Source organism: Marmota monax, unplaced genomic scaffold, assembly GCF_021218885.2.
Source record: "Marmota monax isolate L192 unplaced genomic scaffold, Marmota_monax_Labrador192_F-V1.1 WCK01_AAM20220418_F8-fsc00028, whole genome shotgun sequence".
In the NCBI taxonomy this organism is placed as follows: Eukaryota; Metazoa; Chordata; class Mammalia; order Rodentia; family Sciuridae; genus Marmota; species Marmota monax.
The window spans coordinates 14,823,973-14,843,314 of NW_026694779.1; the positions used below are offsets into that span (position 1 = coordinate 14,823,973).

At 48.8% G+C, this 19,342-nt stretch overlaps 1 protein-coding gene across 7 annotated transcripts in view; it reads left to right on the forward strand.

Annotated features, from left to right (window-relative positions):
• Nucleotides 1–19,342, forward strand: part of Foxp1 (forkhead box P1) — a 528,005-nt gene that overhangs the window by 71,210 nt on the left and 437,453 nt on the right. For 6 of the 7 annotated variants that reach the window (XM_046425582.2, XM_046425581.2, XM_046425575.2 and 3 more), the window contains one exon: nucleotides 10,981–11,109. The gene's annotated coding sequence lies outside the window, so the exon portion shown is untranslated. Of the gene's footprint in view, nucleotides 1–8,960; nucleotides 9,236–10,980; nucleotides 11,110–19,342 lie in introns of those variants that run through there. The other variant, XM_058573023.1, reaches the window with a different exon arrangement.

Consider the following 19,342-nt stretch of genomic DNA (forward strand, 5'->3'; position numbering starts at 1 on the left):
CCACAGACCTGAGCAGCTCTTGGGCATGCAGTCTGTCCTGTGGCCAGGTACTGTGCACCTGAGCTGCCGTGACCTCAGTTTACATCAGGGACCCTGAGGCCCATTGAGGCCCAAGGTACCTTGGCCTGGGTGTGGCACAGCCAGAGTCTGATCCTTGCTCTATGCCAAGGCTGGCAGAGCCCCCAGGAGAGAGTGCAGGTGGGGTGTACTTGCTGGAGGGGCTGGTTCCTGCCTCTGGAACTTGCAGCAGCTATTGTCTGTAGAACTCATGTGGCAATTAATTATGTGCTCTTGTGACAGGGCTCTCATTGCGGGCTTGAAAAGCGCCTGCAATCATGTGTCATTTAATCTCATGTGCTGAGTGGACTGGGCCTGATACCCCCTACCCTGTCCCCAGACGGTACCTGAGTAAGAGGACTGAGGCTCTGGAAGGCTGGCCTCCTTCTTCTGGGAGGTTCCTGAAAGGTGGGAGTCAGAAGCCCATCCTTCCCTGGCGCGTGTGTCTGCAGTGCTGGGGTTGGAAGCTGGGGCCTCTTGGTGCTGGGCGAGTGCTCTGCCATGGGGCCACACCCCAACCTGATAACTTCACCCCTTAGATTTTGGTCAGGAGACTTGGTGGAGGGGAAGGGGGGCAGGAGAGGAAGAGGGGACAGTGCCCATGGTCATTAATTGGAGGCATGGGAGAACCAGGAGGCGTCTGAGAGGAATAGGGAGCATCCTTGCTGTGTGGCTGGAGGGGAGGGGCAGCGGTGCCTGTCTGCCTCCCTCCTCATTCCCTCTGGGGTCCCCCTTCTCAGAGGAGAGGTCCCTTGGCACCTGCCCACCGCATGCTCAGGAAGGCTCTGTGCTTTCCTGGTTCCTAGGATGTGGCCAAATTCAAGCAAGGAGCTGAGGGCTTGGGCCTGTCGTGGGGACACCACGGAGCCCCAGATGGAATTGTGACCCTTGTCTTCCCAGCTGGGCTTTTATCTTGGGGGCCTTTCCCGGCCTCCATTCCCTGCCCACTAGACAGTAGTGTTCAGTGCCGGGCAGAAGAGGGAAGATGTCACTAGCAATGTAACAGGAGCTGTGATCTCAGAGACACGTGGCTGGGCCACTTCATCACCTCGCCAACCTCAGTTTCCCCATCTGTAAGATGGTGGATGGACTGCACCGCTGTCGTGAGGCTCAGGAGGAGGCTGCAGGGTCACCGTGCAGGCAGAGGACGGGCGTGCCATGCAGGAAGACACCATGCATGTTGCCCGCCTTCTCTGTTGAGCACCAGGTGAAACCCAGGGGCCCTTCTGGCTTCTTCCACCAGACGATCCCCCCTTTCAAGTCCTTGCCGCTCTTCCCTAGTTATAAGGCCCTGCTCGTGGCACCCTGGGCCCTCTCATCTCCTGTAATGTGCCCCCCCCTCGCTGTTCTGGAAAGCACTTGTAGCCGTGGGACATCCCACACCCTGGCCTAGTCCTCTTCTCTTGATCTGCCGACTGTTGTGCTTTTTGGGTTTGAGAATCGTCTGGAAGCTCTTCTGCAGTCATCTCATCAGTCATGGACTTTTTGGGTTTAAAGAGAGAGGAGAAATGACTCTTGAGTGAGTGGCGGGTCGGGGAGCGTGGCTGGCTGAACGTCCCTTTCTCTGTGAGTCACCTGTCTGTCCACACCACCAAAGGCTCCATAGGCTTGGTGACTCGCCCCTGACCAATGTCACACCGATTCCGATTTCTTTTCTGCTCCTTTGAAGTTGTGGGAGTGTGGGTTCCATGGGGGGCTAGTCTGAGTCCCTCTGGGTATTGTCCCCATTGGCTCCTGTGGCCAGGAATTCTCATCCGACTCCTGAAGAGGTGCTTCCCACTTGACATGGATTGTTGAATAAGATGGGGTTCAGTGCCATCCTCCTCGGCAGGGAAACCCAGGCAGGCTGGGAGGTGCTTCCTGACTGGCAGCCTCCCGGATGCACGACAGCCTGGGAAGAGGAGCGGGTTGGGGGTCTCTGTGCTCTAGTGCATGCCAGCTCTGCCCTGGTCCCTAGGCAGTGGGTCTGTGCTTCTGATGTCATCTCCTCCCTCAGGACCCCATGTAATGAAATAACCAACCTAGTGACCGAGGATCACGCAATAGTTCAGCAACCTTACCTTTTGTTTTTTTTTTGGGGCGGGGAGGGGGTACCAGCGATTGAACCCAGGGCCACTCTACCCCTGAGCCACCCCCCCCCTTTTTTTCTATTTTATTTAGAGACAGGGTCTTGTTGAGTTGCTTAGCACCTCCCTGTTGCTGAGGCTGGCTTTGAACTTTGTTGGTTTGTTTTTGACCTTAACTCAAGCCTGAGCTTAGAAGGTGATATAGGGATCAGGGGCATTATTTGTTTTAACAAAGAATTTGGCCTCCAATTTAGTTCTGCTTCCTAACTTGTAATCAACTCGGAGGCCTGTGATAAAAGTATCTTTTATTTCTGCTTGGAGACGCAAGAACTCTCTAGAATCAAGATCTGCCCAACTGAGATGGAACTTTGCGCTGGGCTCCACAGAGTGGTTCTCCTGGTGACTTGATGTAGGCCCCCCCCCCCCCCCCCCCGCCACTTTAAAGTCCTGCTTCAGAGTTCCTTGACTTCCTCAGCACCATGTACTTAGTTATTTTTTACTCCTCCTCTGGAATCTTCTTGTTTTTCTCCAGTTCCGGTATGAGAGGGCTTCTCATTTTCTCTATCAGGACCACCAGCCCTGATGGTGAAAGTTCCAAAGTCTTTACACAAAACAGGTGTCAGTAGACTGGTAATGGATACTGTGTCCAGGTTGGCTTTTTGTATTTATTTAGTTTTGAAGCATTGTTCCATTTTTCTGGGGTGGTTTTCCTGTGCTGGTTAGGGAACCTTCCCTTTCCCTGGGACTGTGCCCTCTGATGTGCTGGGGTTAAGTTCCCACAGGGGGTTCCTGCAGGGGAAGGGAGTCCTGGGTGTGATGCTCCTGCCTTTTGCAGGACCCACCACTTGTGCATTTTAGCAGCATCTCCACTGTTCTCACCCCCTTGGGGGCCTGGTCACCTGCCCCTGGTCTGCTCACCTCTCCAGTGGGGAGGTGAAATAATGTCGTTTGTTTACCACAAGCGGTGGAAAATATGTTTTGAATTTAAAAGTGTGAAAAACAAGCGTGTTAGCTACAAAAAAGCTCTCCCCTCAAAGTAAACATGTTTATAGAGCAAGACTCAAAACAAAACACTGGATGGAGATAAGTCTGTCCAATCAGAACAGAGTAAACATGTTTACCACAGACCTTATAAAGAGTCCAGATGGCACTCTTGCCTATCCTTCCTGGAGCTGCTGGGGCTCCTCTGGGCCTCAGGGACAGGGCCACCTCCTTCCCTGCCAGCAGGTGCCCTGCCACTGCTCTCTGCCAGCCTGGCAGACCCAGCTGCCCCGTGGGGGAGAGGCCTGCCAGTCAGTGCAACTGTGAGCTGAAGGTCTAGGTGGAATATTGGAATATGGGGACCCAGGGAATTCTGGGTGGAACCATGGCCTGCAGTTGCCGTGATTACTTAGTAGCGACTAGTCACAGATTGGATGGGGACTCTTCCTGGCTCTTGGAAGAACCTCAGGTGAGCATCAGGCATGATGGCCTTCTCTGTCACCAGATAAGAGACACGCATCATAACCCAGTCCCCCGCCTTGTGGCGCTCTCCCAAAGGGACCCAGTGACTCAAACAGGAAGTGAGTGGAAAGGACAAGGCTACTGTGAGTGCCACCAGGTGGGGTTTCCAGGGTCCCTGGTGCCACAGAGGGAGTCTCAGATGGTGGCGTACATGATGGCACTGTCAGGAGGAGGCTCCATAGAAAGTACTTGTAGGAGGCGGCTCCTTGAAGTTGTCACTAGAGATTTCAGTAGTGGCTTCTTTCTAAGGGAGGTGAGACTCATATTTCAACCATGTGGAGACAGCAGAGACGTGCACTAAATAAGCCCTTGCTGTGTGCGAGCAGGCGTTTTTCCAGTATTCTTACAAGTATAGGGAAACTATAGGTCACAGCCAGTAAGGGGTGAACTGTGCCACCCCCAAGTGGACAGGAGCCTCCATGGTGATGGGTCCAATTCCCAGCTCCGAAAGAACAATTATAATAAAATACCCTAGGAGGAGACAGCAGAGAGCCTATGACATTTACAAGTCCAAGCCACCCAGTAGGGCTGGGGACTGAGTTACCCTTACGTGTGTTCGAGTTCGAGCACCTGTGCCTCACTGTGGACAAGGGCAGGTGACAGGCGCCTACAGGCCAGCCCATTCCGCTCTGTGCCTGAGGGTGGGAGCAGGGACAGGTGTCTTCAAAGGAAAAGACAAGAATCTAGATTCCTCCAGGGTCAGACATGGGGAGGGATTTAGGACTTGAGTCTTGCTCCTCCCTGAAGTGGGGACCTGGTGACAATCGGTAAGACTGGCAGGCAGCCCCATATGGAGGACTGGGGAAGGATGTCTGCAGGGACAACCCACCAGCCTCTCTTTCAAGGGGAGTGTTCTGAATATTTTAGTGAAAAAAAGAAATCAACCAGCAAACCAAGAAAATTCTGGATGGGCCTCAGCGAACAAGAAAAAGAAAAATAATGGCATAGAAACCATCCTCCTCGGTCCCCACCGATGGAGTGGGTTTACTTAAAAACCTGTTTTTGAGCACACAGAGCAGCGAGCCCTCTGGTGAGCTAAAGGCGATTTTGCTAGCGAAAGCTTGGTGAGACAGACAGCTCCTTCCACGGCACCCGACTGGGTCGAGTCAAAGCCACAGATGTTGGGACAGTGACCCACTTGGGTAAACTTGGCGACTGTTCTCACTGGGACTGCAGAACTTGGGCTCTTTCAACAGAAGCTTATTGAGGCCCGTTTGAGGGGACGTTGTTATTTTAAAAAGGGAGGTCTTGCTCCTCTTCCAGGAGCCGAACTGGTAGAGGCAGATTGGCATTATATTTGCGAGCTGACAACACACACCTTTTTTCTGCAGCTGAGGTGGTTTTTGAACCGGGTTCAGTTGTCAGAAAGTTATTCACAGGGGTTGGTGATGGAGCCCGCTCCACCCACCCCTGTTCTCTTTCTATTTTGGTACCATTTGCAACAAAGGCAACTGAGTTAGTAAATTAGAGAAAGGATTGAAGCTCTCAAAAGCTCCGCTTCCTATCAGATTGTGTAACCGATTAGACAAAGTGGGCCCGCTCCCCCGGGGGCACGTGGGAGTGAAGGGAAGTCTCTGTGACCCTGCGAACGGTAGTGCCCGTGGGGCTGCCAGGTCCTCTGACCAATCTGCTTGAGCTGTATTAAAAAAATTGACAGAGTTGCACATGTACATTTACACGCATGTTCATTTACATGCATGTGTGCACATGTACACATCCACACACGTTTGTTCTGTGTGTGTGGAAGACTGCAGGCTTCATGTTCTCCAACCAAGGGCAATATGATGTGCAGCACTTTGGATTGGACATTGTATTTGTTTCCTGAAGGAAATGCAAGGCCTCTTTCTCCCCTGAACTTGAAGGCACTAGGAGAGGCTGGGTCCTGAGAGGAGCACGGGGAGAGGTCTGCCTGGGAGGAGCAGTGACTGCTCAGGAGAGTCCCAGTTAACCTGCAGTGCCCAGCCAGGAGGGCAGCCAGGGTCACGAGTCCCCCACCTTCTCTGGTCTCCTGAGATGAAAAGTCCCAGTGGTTGAACCCGGGCAGAGGGCAGCCTTGCGGGACTCCCAGCACTCAGGGCATCTGGAGAAGCAAATGGACCCCACCCCCACCCCGCCTGTGCTTGGCTTGGCAGATGTCACTGGCATACTCATACCGGGGAGCCCAGGAGGAGTCAAGGTGGAAAAGAAACTCCCAGAGTTTCAGAATGGCTGGGCCAGAAAGCCTCCATAATCCAGAGCGGCCATCCTGGGCCAGGAGCACCCCTGCATCACTGGGTAGCTTGCTGCAAACCGCAGCCCGTTCGTCTGAATGAGCGACTGGGGTGGGTGCAGCTACATCAGCTCTGCAAACTCTCCCATGGACTCTATTCTTCCTCTGGGTGGACAGTGGATGACTCCGGATCCTGTAGGCTTAGCAAATGTCCTTTGGAAAGGCCAAATGTGCTTGGAAAGGCCCCTCCATGTCCACCCAGGCCTGGAAATTCTGCACACGCGCAGCCCTCCCTCTCAGGCTAGGATTTCTTCCATAGCAGTGGGTCACATGGGGACCATGGAGGCCTGTGCCCAGTGCAGCTCATCCCCTGATCTCAGGTTGTCCTCTCAGCCATGCGGGGAGTTCCAGGGCAGCCACAGATTCGGGGAGGTTTTTTTTTTTTTTTTTTTGAAAAATAGATGCAAGGGCTGCTTGTGCTGTTGTTTCCCAGTGCCTGGCAGTGTTTGGTAAACAACTTGATTGCTAGGTCCTGGCCTCAGGGAACCACAGCTGCTCTTTGCAGCTCCCTGCTGACTCTGTGCTGAGCCTGGATTGCTTCGGGGAAAATAAACAGGGGAGACAAAACAAGAAAACAGCTCTGTTGTTGTGTGGCTGCCTCTACCTGTTTCCCCAGAGCTGTTTTGCAAGCACAGGCCCTGGGATTTTGGTTCCCTGGCTTTAAAAAAACAAAGCGTCCCCCTGTGGCATCCCAGGCTACCCTGCTGCATTTGGAGGAGCCAGAGCACTTGGAAAGCCTAGGAAGGGAGTTAGTGGCCAGGGCCAGGATGTATGTATGTATGCATTTTTAAATATGTAAATTGAAAAGGGAAAAAAACCTCATTCCTTCTAATGACCCCCAGGATGGTAATCTGGCTTTTCAGATCTGTAGGAAAACAGATTGAATATGGCACAATTAATGTTTCAGCACTTCTCAGCTTTTCTCTGAAATATTTTAATGGGGTTTTAATTTATTGCCTGCTCTTGATGAGCAGGTAGGAGGCTGGGTTACCGCTGACCTCTCTGGGCCGGGTTCTCCTGGGCTGTGTGAGGGGGAGGAGAACAAAGGCTGACTGGTGTTCTCCATCTGCACCTCCCAGGGCCCAGCAGCTCCTCACCCTGGTGCACAGGGAGGGTGCTGTGCTCTTCAGGTCTTCATCACAGTCTCCAGGGGTGTCTGGTGGACATGCAGATTTCTGGAACCTGTTGGGATTCCCTGGACAGTCTGCGTTTCAGGCTGGTACCCAGCTGTGCTTTGCAGCCCAGGGCTATGAGCTGAGATAGAAAGTGAATCTGCCAGAGAAGCTGTTATTTTATTTTTTTGGTACCAGGGATTGAACCCAGTGGTGCTTAATCACTGAGACACATCCCCAGCCCTTTTTTCTTCTTCTTTTTTTTTTTTTTCCTTTTTTTTTTTGTTTTGAGACAGAGTCTTGTTAAGTTGCTTAAGGCCTTGCTAAGTTGCTGAGGCTAGCCTCAAATTGTGATCCTTCTACCTCAGCCTCCCAAGCTGCTGGGATTACACATGTGTGCCACTGCACTATCTATTATTTAGTTTAATTTTTGTTAATGAATCTACCTGCTGTTTGCTTACAAATATCCCCATTGTTCTGGCCCTCCTTTTTTTAACAAGAGAATTGCCTTCTGAATTTTTTTTTTTTTTTTTAGGCCTGAAATACATCTTTTAGGATATCCTTCTAGAGAGTCAACTTCTTTTTGTCGGAAAAACTCTATTTCATCTTCACTTTTGATAGGTGAGATTTCATCTTCATTTTTGAAAGATAGTTTTTCTGGGTATACAATTCCAGGTAGACAGCTTTTGCCTCTGAGCTATGTTCTGGGATAATTTATTTGGATATCTGTCTCTCTTTGGTTGCTGTATTTTTCATTTCTAGAACTCAGAGCAGTTAAGTATTTTGGTTAGTTATAGAGCTGTAGGAAGATGGAATTCAGGCCTGTGTCTTTTGGATTCTTAACAAAACACACAAAAACAAAACTAGAATGTTCCACAAACCTCCGTGGCGATTGGCAGTTTATTTTTGGATGTGCCTGGTCCCTGTAATGTTGGAAGTTAAGCAAGACAAAGCTGTTGGTCACAGCTTGTGTCTTGGCAGGAAGGCTGCCTCTGCTCGTGTCCGCTGGGAACACTGGACCCCTGTGGGACATCCCCCTGCCCTCTTCCCCCACTAGCTGTTCTCTCCCAGGCCTTTCGATAGCTGGTTCACTTTGCAGAATGCTTTTCCTACCCAGTCTTCCAGGTCCTTCCAGAACTTGCTCAAGATGATTCTAGAAAGCCCTTATCTGCCTGGATGCCAGCTCCTCTGTGCCTCTGAGTTCTTTAGACTTACAGGACTGGGTCAGGGGAGGAGTGACTACAGCCGTCAGTGTTTTAGGGGTTGCAAGTTTTGTCTTTTTTTTTTTTTTTTTTTTGATGTAAACTGTTCAAGAGAGGGAGCTGCCATCTTTGGAAAAAGTTCTGCCATTTCACTAACCTGAAATTTGGTTTGTTGTCCTTGTTTGTAGACTTGGGACCTTGCAGTGCCCCGGGTTGTGTTTCTATGTATCAGCCATTGGCCAGTGTAGTGCAGAGGCTGCCCCATGCTGGAGAAGCAGGGCTATCCAGCTCTCCTTCCTCACCTGTCCCACCACCTTACACCTGGCCCATACCCCACAATACCCGTCACCTGTCTGGTCACTGCCGGCTGCCTTAGCCTTCCTCGTATGAGAAGGGCCAATTGTCTCTACTGGCCTCACAAGCCCGAGCTCTCTCGGGGACATCTGTCTAGCAGGAGATGGGCGCTTGGAATTTTCTCTTTCACTAGTGAGTGGAGAACGTGGGTTTCTTTGGAGAGCAAGCTGTATATGGCCAAACCCCTGAAGCCCTGTGCCTTGGTGCTGTGCTCTGCAGAGCTCATAACTGCCCTCTCTGCTAGGAGTCACAGTGCATGAGGGGCATGAAATGAAATGACTTAGAAAACCCTTCCAACAGTCTCCTGCACCTACTGTGTTTTTTCCTCCATAAATGGAAGTTCTATTTTTGGAGGATGATGCAGACATCTATTAATTTTGGATCATTTGTAGACTCAGAGTGTTAGATGGCGTGCCTCCCGGGAGCCAGGCCTTTGTCTGAAGTGTTGGAGTCCAGCGAGGAACAGGACGGAGCTCATAGTCTGAGGGAAAGACAGGACAGTAAATGAAGAACAAGTTCACAGACTATTCAAGAACGGTGGTGCTGGATGGAACCCAAGGCCTCCCCCATGCTATTCAAGCACGTTCCACTGAGCTGGAACACTTGCAGGAGCTCTCGAGGATACAGATAGGATCATGTAGTTGAGAATCACTGGGGACAGAGCTTTAAGAGGTAAGCAGGACAGGGCTCTTGAAGTGGCTGAGACCCTGTGATGAGAAGGAGCCCGTTGAGTAAGGTACAGGCTGGCAGCCTGAGGCAGGAAGGCATACAGGCAGAGGGCAGCCCACAGCCCACTGTATCTGTACAGCTTATGGTCAGGGATTGAATTGATGATTTGAGGTCACATCAGAGAAGCAGAGAGTGACCAGATCATGTAGGGCCTTCTAGGTCACAGAAAGAAGTTGGGATTTTATCCAAAAGGTGGTGGATGCTCTCAGCCCATGTCTTCTTGCCATGTGACATGGACTCCATAACTTTGGGGGACCCTCTTTGAACCTCAGAAGTGCTTCTTGGGTCTCTAGCCTGTTTGGGGGCTTGGAGGACAGGGCTTGTCATTAAGGCTCACAGTGTGGCTTGTGATCAGCAGTAGCAGCATCCCCTGGGTGTTTTTTTCTAAACGTACAGAATCCTTGGGAGTGGTCCAGAATGTGTATTTCAAAAACCTCTGCAAGTGATTCTTCTGCGAGGTGAAGTTTGAGAACCATTGATCTCGAATCCATTTGGACAGGTTTCCACAGGGGTGAGAGCTGTGCTCTCTGGAGAGGAATGGAAGCTGTCCACAAGCACCCAGAGGGTACTGTCCCCCTTGCCATCTCTTCAGCCCTGGGCACTAGTGCCAGAGAGATAATGCCTCTCGGTGCTTGTGCAACTCTCTGCCATGGCCCATCTTTGGTTTATGGTATAAACCTCTTTTTCATCAGGAAGTTTAAGTGAGAAGCTAATTGTTTACTTAGACTCTCTAACAGCACTGTATCAAGAAGGGCAGAGGGGCATGGGGTGGAAGGGCCTTGGCACTGGTAATGCCTCGACTCGAGGATGAGCAAGAGGCTCTGAGGTATGAGCATCCACCTGGCCACACACTGGGTGACGTCAGTACTTGGGGTGGAAGTCAGGCCTCCCAGCCTTGAGCCCTGTCTCTTCCACAGTCTATTCTCTCTCAGTGGAAATACCTGCATACGTTTCCATCCCTGTGGATTTGTAACCACTTGTAGACTAAAAGTTTATCTTGGAGGAAAAAATTGTAAGGGTTGCCTCTCTTACCAGTGTTAGTGTTCATTATTATTTTTAAATAATTTTAGCCGGGCATGGTGGCACACACCTGTAATCCCAGCAACTCGGGAGGCTGAGATAGGAGGATCAAGAGTTCAAAGCCAGCCTCAGCAAAAGCAAGGCACTAAGCAACTCAGTGAGATGCTGTCTCTAAAAAAAATACAGTAGGGCTGGGGATGTGGCTCAGTGGTTGAGTGCCCCAAGTTCAATCCTCGGTGCCAAAAATAAATAAAAATAATTGAAAACCATTAGTTTGTAACATTTTCAGTTATTTTTATCTTTTGGGAAAGATCATTAAGAAATGTTGCTTTTATTAATCCAAGTTAACAGCTTATTGTTACCTAAATGCTTGGTAATAGGACAGGATGTAGCTAAAATGCCCAAATATTAACACCATTTGGCACATGGTCCACAGTGGAGACGGGCTCTCTGTGTCTGCGTTGAAGTCATGGTATGTACATCTTTCAGAAATCGTGGTTCCGGTTCCTGTTGGGCAGCATCACGCTTGAAGTGTTGACACCCCCTGTCGGGACGGTGTTTCCCCCTCACTCTGGGTTCTCTGTCTGTTTTGCTGCTTTCTCGTTGAAGGAAGTGGTGGTTTTAGAAGTCACATCTGACTTATGTGTGAAAATATTTTTGTATTGTAGTGTCCCAGGAACTTTTGCTGACGATTCCAGTTTCCCCACGGAACATTCTGGCAATGGTGAAGCTTCAATCCCTTCTCTGATTTGCTGTCAGCCATGACTGGACGGATGTGATGCCTGTGAGCCAGAAGGGTGAGTAAATGTTGGTCACTATTCATCCAAAAAGTCACAAGACAGGTCCAGCAGGACGGCTGCCGCCTGAGGAGGACAGCCTGCCTCTGTCTTCTCACACACACAGTCTTCTCGGAGAATCCTTCACGGACCTGAGGATTTGTAAAAAGCACAACAGGACCAGGGGGACTTAAAAAAAAAAAAAAATGCTTTTTTTGTCTTAATCATACTCTGAAGTGTGGACTCCCTGAATTATGCACCATGGGCGTACACCTTGAAGGAACGGCTTCTTCGTGAGCCACCATGAAGGCCGTGGTAACTTCCTACATGAGTTCTGGGAAGATGGCTCTTGAGGAAGCTGAGGGTGGGAAACTTCAGGTTCTCCACATTTTTCTTAAAGACGGTGGGCTTTGGTTTCCCATTGGTATACCTCACCAGGTTATTTGTTGAATTTTGGAGGCTAAAAGAGATACTGTACCAATTTTTCTGTCCTGTATATTTCCCACATTCAGTCGCATCGATAATGGGCCTCAGCCATTGATGGGGGAGTCTGGGTTTTGTGGGTGAAAACGCTGACGTCATTCAGGGACACCTTTGCCATAGAGTGAGGCCAGGTTCCTGGAGAGCCATTACCTGGCAAGTTCCATGTGCAGAGGCTTCCATGGGAGGAACCTTTAGCATTAACTGGCCTTGTTGCGAGTGTGGAGTTGGATTCAGAGCATATTCTGCTTCATGTAAGGAAGTTCAGTGAGGCCTTAGGCACCTGTTGGAAGTTGGGACCTCATAGTGACCTGACATGAAGATAACAAGTCCTCCTCTTCTTCCATTCCTGTGTTTAAAACAAAGGACATGGGATGCAGAGTCCTGTCCTGTGGGTGCTAGCTAACACAGGGCCCTAAAAGGGATTTACCACTGTTACAGATGGAACTCTCCATGGAATCCAGCTGGGATGTCCGAGTCCCTGCCCTGGGTCAGTAATGGACCTCAGTTACCTGGTTCTTCTTAGCTTATCTCATTTACAGAGATAAGGTATCCAGCCCATGAGATCAGTGAGCCCCTTCTCATGATAGAAGTCTCTGGAAGATACTATTGTGTGTTTAGGTATTTGAGCCAAACTTCTCAGGATTTCACAGCTCTAGGTCATTTTGAGCAATCCCTCCCATTTACCAGGTGAAAAGGAGCAGGATCAAGTAATTGGCCCCCAATACAAGAGACCCCATGGTCCCCAAGCAGCCACTTGACTTTTACTTTATCTTCCATGCCAGCCAGTTTGTTGTCTGACCACTTGTGGTTTCCATTCCATTCTGCTGGACAAAAAGATGGAGGAAAAAAAAAAAACAAGTCTTTTACCCTCGTCTCAGGAATCCTTCTTTTATTAAGGCAAACCATAACCCATGCAAGGGTGTCTACAGTGACAAGAAGTGGCAAGGGGAGGAGTGGAGGGGTGTAAGGTCTTCTGTCCTTTTACTGGGTGGTTTTACTGGGTGTGTTCCCACCTGTGTGCTTGGGGGATTTCCATCGCTCCACCACCGTGATAGACTTGCCTGCATGGTCTGTAGAGGAGTGAGCAGAGCACACGTCAGGGAAGTTCATGTCTTTAGGGATCCAGGGGGAGCTGAGAACAAAGCCTTAGTCTGTCTCGTGTGCCGACGAGAGTTCATAGAAGTGGTTGGAATTTGGAAGGTATTGAAAGAGCTACAGGCTCAGACGCTCGGTTACCTGTCATTTCTGTCCTTAGTATCGAAACAGTCTGACTCAGGCCCAGTGTCAGAAAATGGATGTATGAAATTTAACAAAACCACATGAATGGATTTATTTGGTAGTAGCCCAGTGTACTCATGAATTTCAATTGGGTAAGACCCACTATCGGAAAAATCAGTCTGAAGAACTGTAGTGAAAATGTTGCTTTTGAAAAACAACAACAAAAAAATCATATCATTAGACCCAGTTGAATACCAGGTGTTTTTCCCCCAAGTAAGGAAGTGCTTTGTATTTATCAGACTGTAATAAACTTCCTTTCACTGTGTTTTTAGTAGTAAGCAGAGATACCTGAAGTCCTATGAGCTGTGTATTCTGTTTTTTGGTGTTTTTTAATTGTCCCTTTGATTTTTTTTTACCCTGAAGGTACAGTGCCAGGATTTGTCCCCATACTCCTTCCCCGTGTTTCAGGTGTCTGATGGCTGGGCAGCCCTGTCATTGCCAAGTAGTGTGTTCCCTTTGCAGTTTATTGAGGAACCCTAGGAAGCCCCCAGTTAATTGTTAGAGCTGATAATTTGGAGTCTTGAGGCTTGAAATAAACTCTCATTCTGAGCAAGGCGTCCCATTGAAAGTGTCCTCGTGGTGGTGTGGGTCAGCGTCACGGGGGTGGCAGCTGGAACATCTGTTCACCTTGCTCTGATGCAGGGGGTGAAACTGTGAGATAAAAGGTTTGCACAAGGAGATCATCATGGCAAGAATTTTAAGGTTAGAAGATGGGTAACGTCCTCGATTTTCGTTGGTGATAAGCATATGCCTGCGTCATGAGTTAACTCGGGGGCAGGAAGCCGGGTAAGAAGGGCTAAACACCTCAGGTCTATGGGGGTGCTGGGCTGATTTCAGGCCACCAGCACCTGCAGAGCAGTGGAGCAGCCGCCCATTTCCCCGGAGTGGAGCTGGAGTTGAACTTGGTGCCTGATGTATATCACAAGGCTCCAGGAGTGAGGTGCAGGGGCGTCTGCTGCATATTGAGTAGGCAGTCAGCCACAGGGTTATTAGTAAGTGTGACAACTGCCGTGTATTTGCATAGTGTTCTTAAGAAGTGCTGATGGACAGTGGCTGGGGGTTCACTTGTGTGGTGGGCTGTGCTTTGGCGCTGTATCGTCCCTACCCACAAATGGTCCCCTGTGGGTGGATCTGCTGTGGGGTGTAAGTGTCACTTGACATTTTGGTTTGGAGTTGCCCACAGTGTCTCTTTTGGCTCTTTCTCATGTCACATTCCTGGCTTTTAACTTACTAGGAGGAGGGTAGGCACAAGGGGAAATATCCTTCTTCCTTCCTCAGATTTAGCTTTTTAAAACATAGCTTGAGAGTTTGGATTTTTTTTTTATTTTATCACTTTTGGAACAGGTTGGTGGCCATGTAGCCTCTCAGAGGTTGGTGTGGCTGGCCACTCTGGAACTGGGGTGCACTCCTGGACTCCCCTTCTAGTCTCCTTGGGCTATTGCTGGTCAATGATCCAAGCTTCTTGGTTGTGCTTGGACTTCCAGTCCCTGAAATTCTGACTTTGAAAAAGTAATTTTAACAATTTAATAAGCTACCTAATATGTCTTATAAGCTGGGGCGAATGATCTTAAGTATTTTGGTCTCTTTCATAACACAATGAACCTAATATTGGTAAAAATACAGATCTTCACTCCCCATGAAGAAGAGGCTAGATTTAATAAGCACTTATGAGCGCCGGCAGCTGCCTCTCAGATTGTATGACTCGGGCCCAGCGTGCGAAGACAGTGTCAACTTACATTTTATCTCCCAAGTATTTCTGAGGCGTTTATGTTGCTCTTCTCTCCAGTCCCTAACCTAATACACGTAATGTAATTGGCTACATATTTTCCACTAGCTAATTGGCTGGGGGCCCATGGTGGAAACCATTGTCTGGCTTGATGAAGATCAGAAATTAACATGACATTTGCGCAGAGGTAATGGAATATATTAGTAATGCAGTGATTCAGGATGGTGAGAGCGCCCATTCTGTCCTGCCCATGTGCAGGGGGAGAGGAGGGAACATAGGGCCCACCTCCAGCCCTGTCTCCCACCCCAGCCTCCCCCAGCAGTGGGGGAGGCCCAGTTTGCTTTCCTCTTCTTCAGTACGAACCTTAATGCAAATTAATGAATGATTCCTTTTGTCAATTAAAAAAAAAAAGAAAACCCACCAACTACTATTGCAAGATTAAATCCCAATTAGAAGATTGCATTTAATTCAGAAGCTCTAACACTGTTTTAATAAATTCTGTTGTAGGGTGACAGTTTATGTGAGATAAATTTATATGGTGTAGGTAGATATAAATTCATTGGATAATGTTGAACATGTTACTTCATATATATTAGCTGTGAAATTTATTTCTTCTCTAGTTGTGTCCCCAAGGAGGGAGAGTCAGAGAGAAACACATCTTCAAAAAAGAGCCCTTTCTGTCCTTTCTGATACATGTTCTGAAGCAGCCTTTTCTCACTTTTATTAAAAAAAAAAATCTGTTAAATTTCTGCATTAACTGAATTTATGATTCTTGGTGTATGCTATTTATAAAATTGAATATAGGTTTTATGATATAGGAAATTAGTCTTGGAATGAGAATATGATCCAACTTTGTAATAAAGGTAATCTGCATTTATATTGCATATATTTTCCATTCCTCTCTGAGCACCTTCTGGGACTACATGTGCATTTTCCTGGACATACCAATTCACTGTCGAGCAAACTTTTCACCCATTAGACATCTGTTCACAGGACACCTGCCCAGAGCGTCCAACCTTTGACCTAAATCAAGGGTGGCAAGTGTGGTGGACACCTGGATTTTACTGCCCCCTTCCCCTGCCCATTGCTGCGCTCCTGGCAGACATCACTAGTCGATCACAATCTCTCTTCCACCCCGACAAACACCCCTACCCTGTGCTTGTGTCTCGGGATCTCACCACTAAATTCTTGTACACTAGCTTAAGGGTCATCGCGTATGTGATGCAGGGGACATTGGAAGTCAGGTGGCTTTTGGACTTCTAGCTCACCTTTGTACACCCAGAGCGTACCCCAGTGTCAGCAGTCTGTGTTTGTGCTATTTGTGAACGAGTCCTTTGCACACGAACCCTGCGAGTAGGTTGGGGAGCAATTAGATTTTTGACAGGTGGGCACCGTACCCCTCTGATTGGTTAGGTGTTGTCTTTGCTTGTTATTTATTTATTTATTTTTTGGTTTGGTCTCATGAATGAAACCGTTCAGTGTCATCTTTTTCTTTTTTGTCACTTTGGACAAGACAAGAAAGGGGCTGCCTGTTCTCCCTGTGCTCCAACCCAGGGTCTAACACAGGAAGAGGTAGCATTCAGGAGCCCAGCCCCTCTTTGCTGGGCACTGTTTCTCAGAGGGGGTGCCACATGGCCATGTGCTGACCCGCGCAGGCCAGGCCCCTCCAACCACCTTTGGCTCAGTCCTCTTGGTTTTTATCAACATGGAAGCGAGCAACACCAGGCAGGAGGAGGGAGCTGCTGTACTTCACATAACATCTTCCGTGGTGTGAGCTTCTAGGAACTTCAACTCTCTTGCGGGTTGTTTTTAGAAATGCTGTTTTCTGTTAACTCGGTTCGAGTTTCGCGCAGAGGCTACAAGAGTGAGATTTCCACTGGGTCTCTGTGCAGGCTGCTGAGCTGCCTATAGAGAATTGCCGTCAGCTTAATTCCTCCTTAAAGAAAAATGAGCAATTAGCACACTGACGCTCTCAGTCAGTTAATGTACATTTCATTCTCATTTCAGGGCCCTGTGTTGTGTTTTTCCTATGTGGGTCATGGTAACTAGAGTTTTGGAAGGACTTGGGGGTAGATTGTTAAGCGCTTGGCTCATGGTCCTGGGGTGACTGGGTTGGCCTGGTCGAGGAGGACAGAGTCAACAGGCCCAGGCCCCTGCTGGTTCCCACGGTGACTTTCAGACCTTCCCTGCACAGTGTTCTATAGAGCTCCGTCTGATAAGATTGGAACAGGCTCCTCAGATATGGCCATTTCACCTCCTGGTGCCCCGTGAGATTTTAGCAAGGATGGTCACAAATGGTCACTGCAGCCATCGTTACCCCTGCTTGTCCCCATGCTGGTTTGGGCCTCACTTTGGCTGTCTCATTGATCCTAATGGCACCTCTGGATTCTGGATCTGCTGTGGAGGAGACAGAAGCTCAGGGCCCAGGGGCCCTGACGAGGGTCAGATGCCACAGATGGGACATGGGTTTAACCCACACTGGGCCAGTTTCTGAGCCTGCTGCTCCGCTCTGAGGACAGGCTTCATCCTCTTGATTCTCCAGGGTGCTTTTGTTTGATTCTGTTAGGGAAAGTCGTACCTGCCTTCAGAAAGAAACTGGAATCAAACTCATTTGAAACTGCAGTGGAGAGATGGATCATCCCCCCCCCCTTTTTTTAATAGAGCTAGTGATAGAAAAGGTTGACTTCTTTGAAAATTTTTTCACCAAACCTTCCTTGCTTACTGGCCTTTCCCACAGTGTAAAAACCTGCAGGCTCAGACCCCTGTGAGTCTTTCTGTCCTCTGGCTGAGCAGCGATGCTCCTCATAGAGGCCACTCCTGGAGACGAGAGCCGACTCTGCCTCCTTGACTCCAGCAACAGAGCCACGAGGAACAGACCACTGCTTAGGAGAACCAGGACAGGGAGGGGAAGCCTGGGTTGCTGGGCCCTGTGGCCAGGCAAGAGCAAGGCAGTGGGGAGACCTGTACTGTTGCTTTTTTTTTTTTTTTGCAGCTATTTAGGCCCTAACTCTGACTATAGGGCTTGTGCCCTTTTATCCACTTGGGACCAGATAGCCAGGAGGCTGGATTCAAGTGTGCTCTGTGGGGTTATTGTATTTTTAACAACGTGTACATCCAGGTATTATTGAGGGACCTCTTCTCCCCATCTTTTAAAAAGATGCACATTGAATTATGTAAGGGTGAAATGATAGGTCATTTGCGATTGTTTTTCAAATATTCATAAAAGGAAAAATGAGACTGAATTGTGGTAGTTCTGGAGTCTGTCCTTGGCTGTAGGGGGATGCCGTGTGCTATTTTATGTTCTAATATTTTGATGGCTTTTATCATTATAAAAGTGTGTGTGGGATTGGGAGAGGACCTGTCTGGTTTCCTGACTCGCCTGGTGGCTGATAAGCCAGTCACAGGGTAACTAGGTCCCTGCAGCCCATCCCCACCCCACCCCACCCTGCTGAGCTGCTTGTGGGTTTGCATTGATGCTGGGTCCAGGGTGACCACCGAGTCAGCCCACAGTTGAAGTTCTGGACAACACAGACGCTGTGGTTTGGCCTGACACCTTATATCCCCTGCTAACCTGCAAGGTGAGGAGACCGACCTAGTAGGGTATGTGGACCTGCCAGGGCCGTCTCAGAGTTTCCCTTTAACCCTCTTGTGGGACATTTCCGAGACAAGTAGAGGCGACTCAAGCCCAGGACTTGCTTCTTGACCTCCAAGTTGCTGGGACCGTGTTTTTCTAAGTGAATCTGTGGTGTACCTGGGAAGCATGTTGAATGCGGGCTTCCAGACCCACACCCAGGCAGCCTGGTGAAGGAGAGGATGGTCCCTGAGCAGAGCTGACAGCAGCAGGGGCCAGGAATTCTATCGCCCAGGCAAAGCCACCTGTCCTTTTGGGCCATAGTTTTCTCATTTGTCCATTGAGGGCAGTGATGGTATCCATCCTTTGGAAAGTCCGATAGGAGCATGTCTGACCACTGTATTCTGACCTCCCTGAGACATGTGAGACTCTGTCAAAGGAGGAGACTCACTGAAGGTGTAGCTGTGAATGCTCCAGGTGGCACTATTTGGTGACTAAAATCTAAACCTTATATAGTCTTGGAAGTGTGCTTTTTGTAAGAAAAATAAAACATTTTAAAAATCAGCATTAGAGTTTTTACCTAGATGTTTGAGAAAGAATTCTGTCATCTAAGTGTATGCGAGTTGACGAGTGTAAATATTCAGTTAGACAGTTTCAAGGAACGTGTATTATTTACTGATCAATGCAGTGTCTCCTCCAGAGCCATTACACGCTCTCATTTCCTGTCAATCTCACCGTGCTGTTATAATCAGTCTATGGATATGCATATTAAAATATAAGAAAGTTATTGTGCATGTGTGGTGGCATCTTTTTAATTGTTAATAATGTTGCTGCTTTAAAAAGACATCAGGCTAGTTTACTCTTAGGACGGTTAATAGGCTGCAGACTTTCATGAGAAATTAGGGGACCAGAACTCAGGCCCGTGGAAAATGAGGCCTGCAGGGTACCGAGGGGTGTGCCTCTGGGCATCTATTCCAGGCCCCAGTCGCCGAAGCAAGAGCTTTGTGGCTGGTCATGGTGCCGGATCCCTATGGGTAGAACTTCCTTATGACCCCTTTTCTCACTACTATGAATTTTGGGGAAACTTTTATAATTAAGAAGAAAACCTCATGTACATAAATGCAGATGGAGGGGAATCTGACCTCTGTCTACATCAGGAATGAGGAAACTGTTCTGGAAATACCAGACAGTAAATA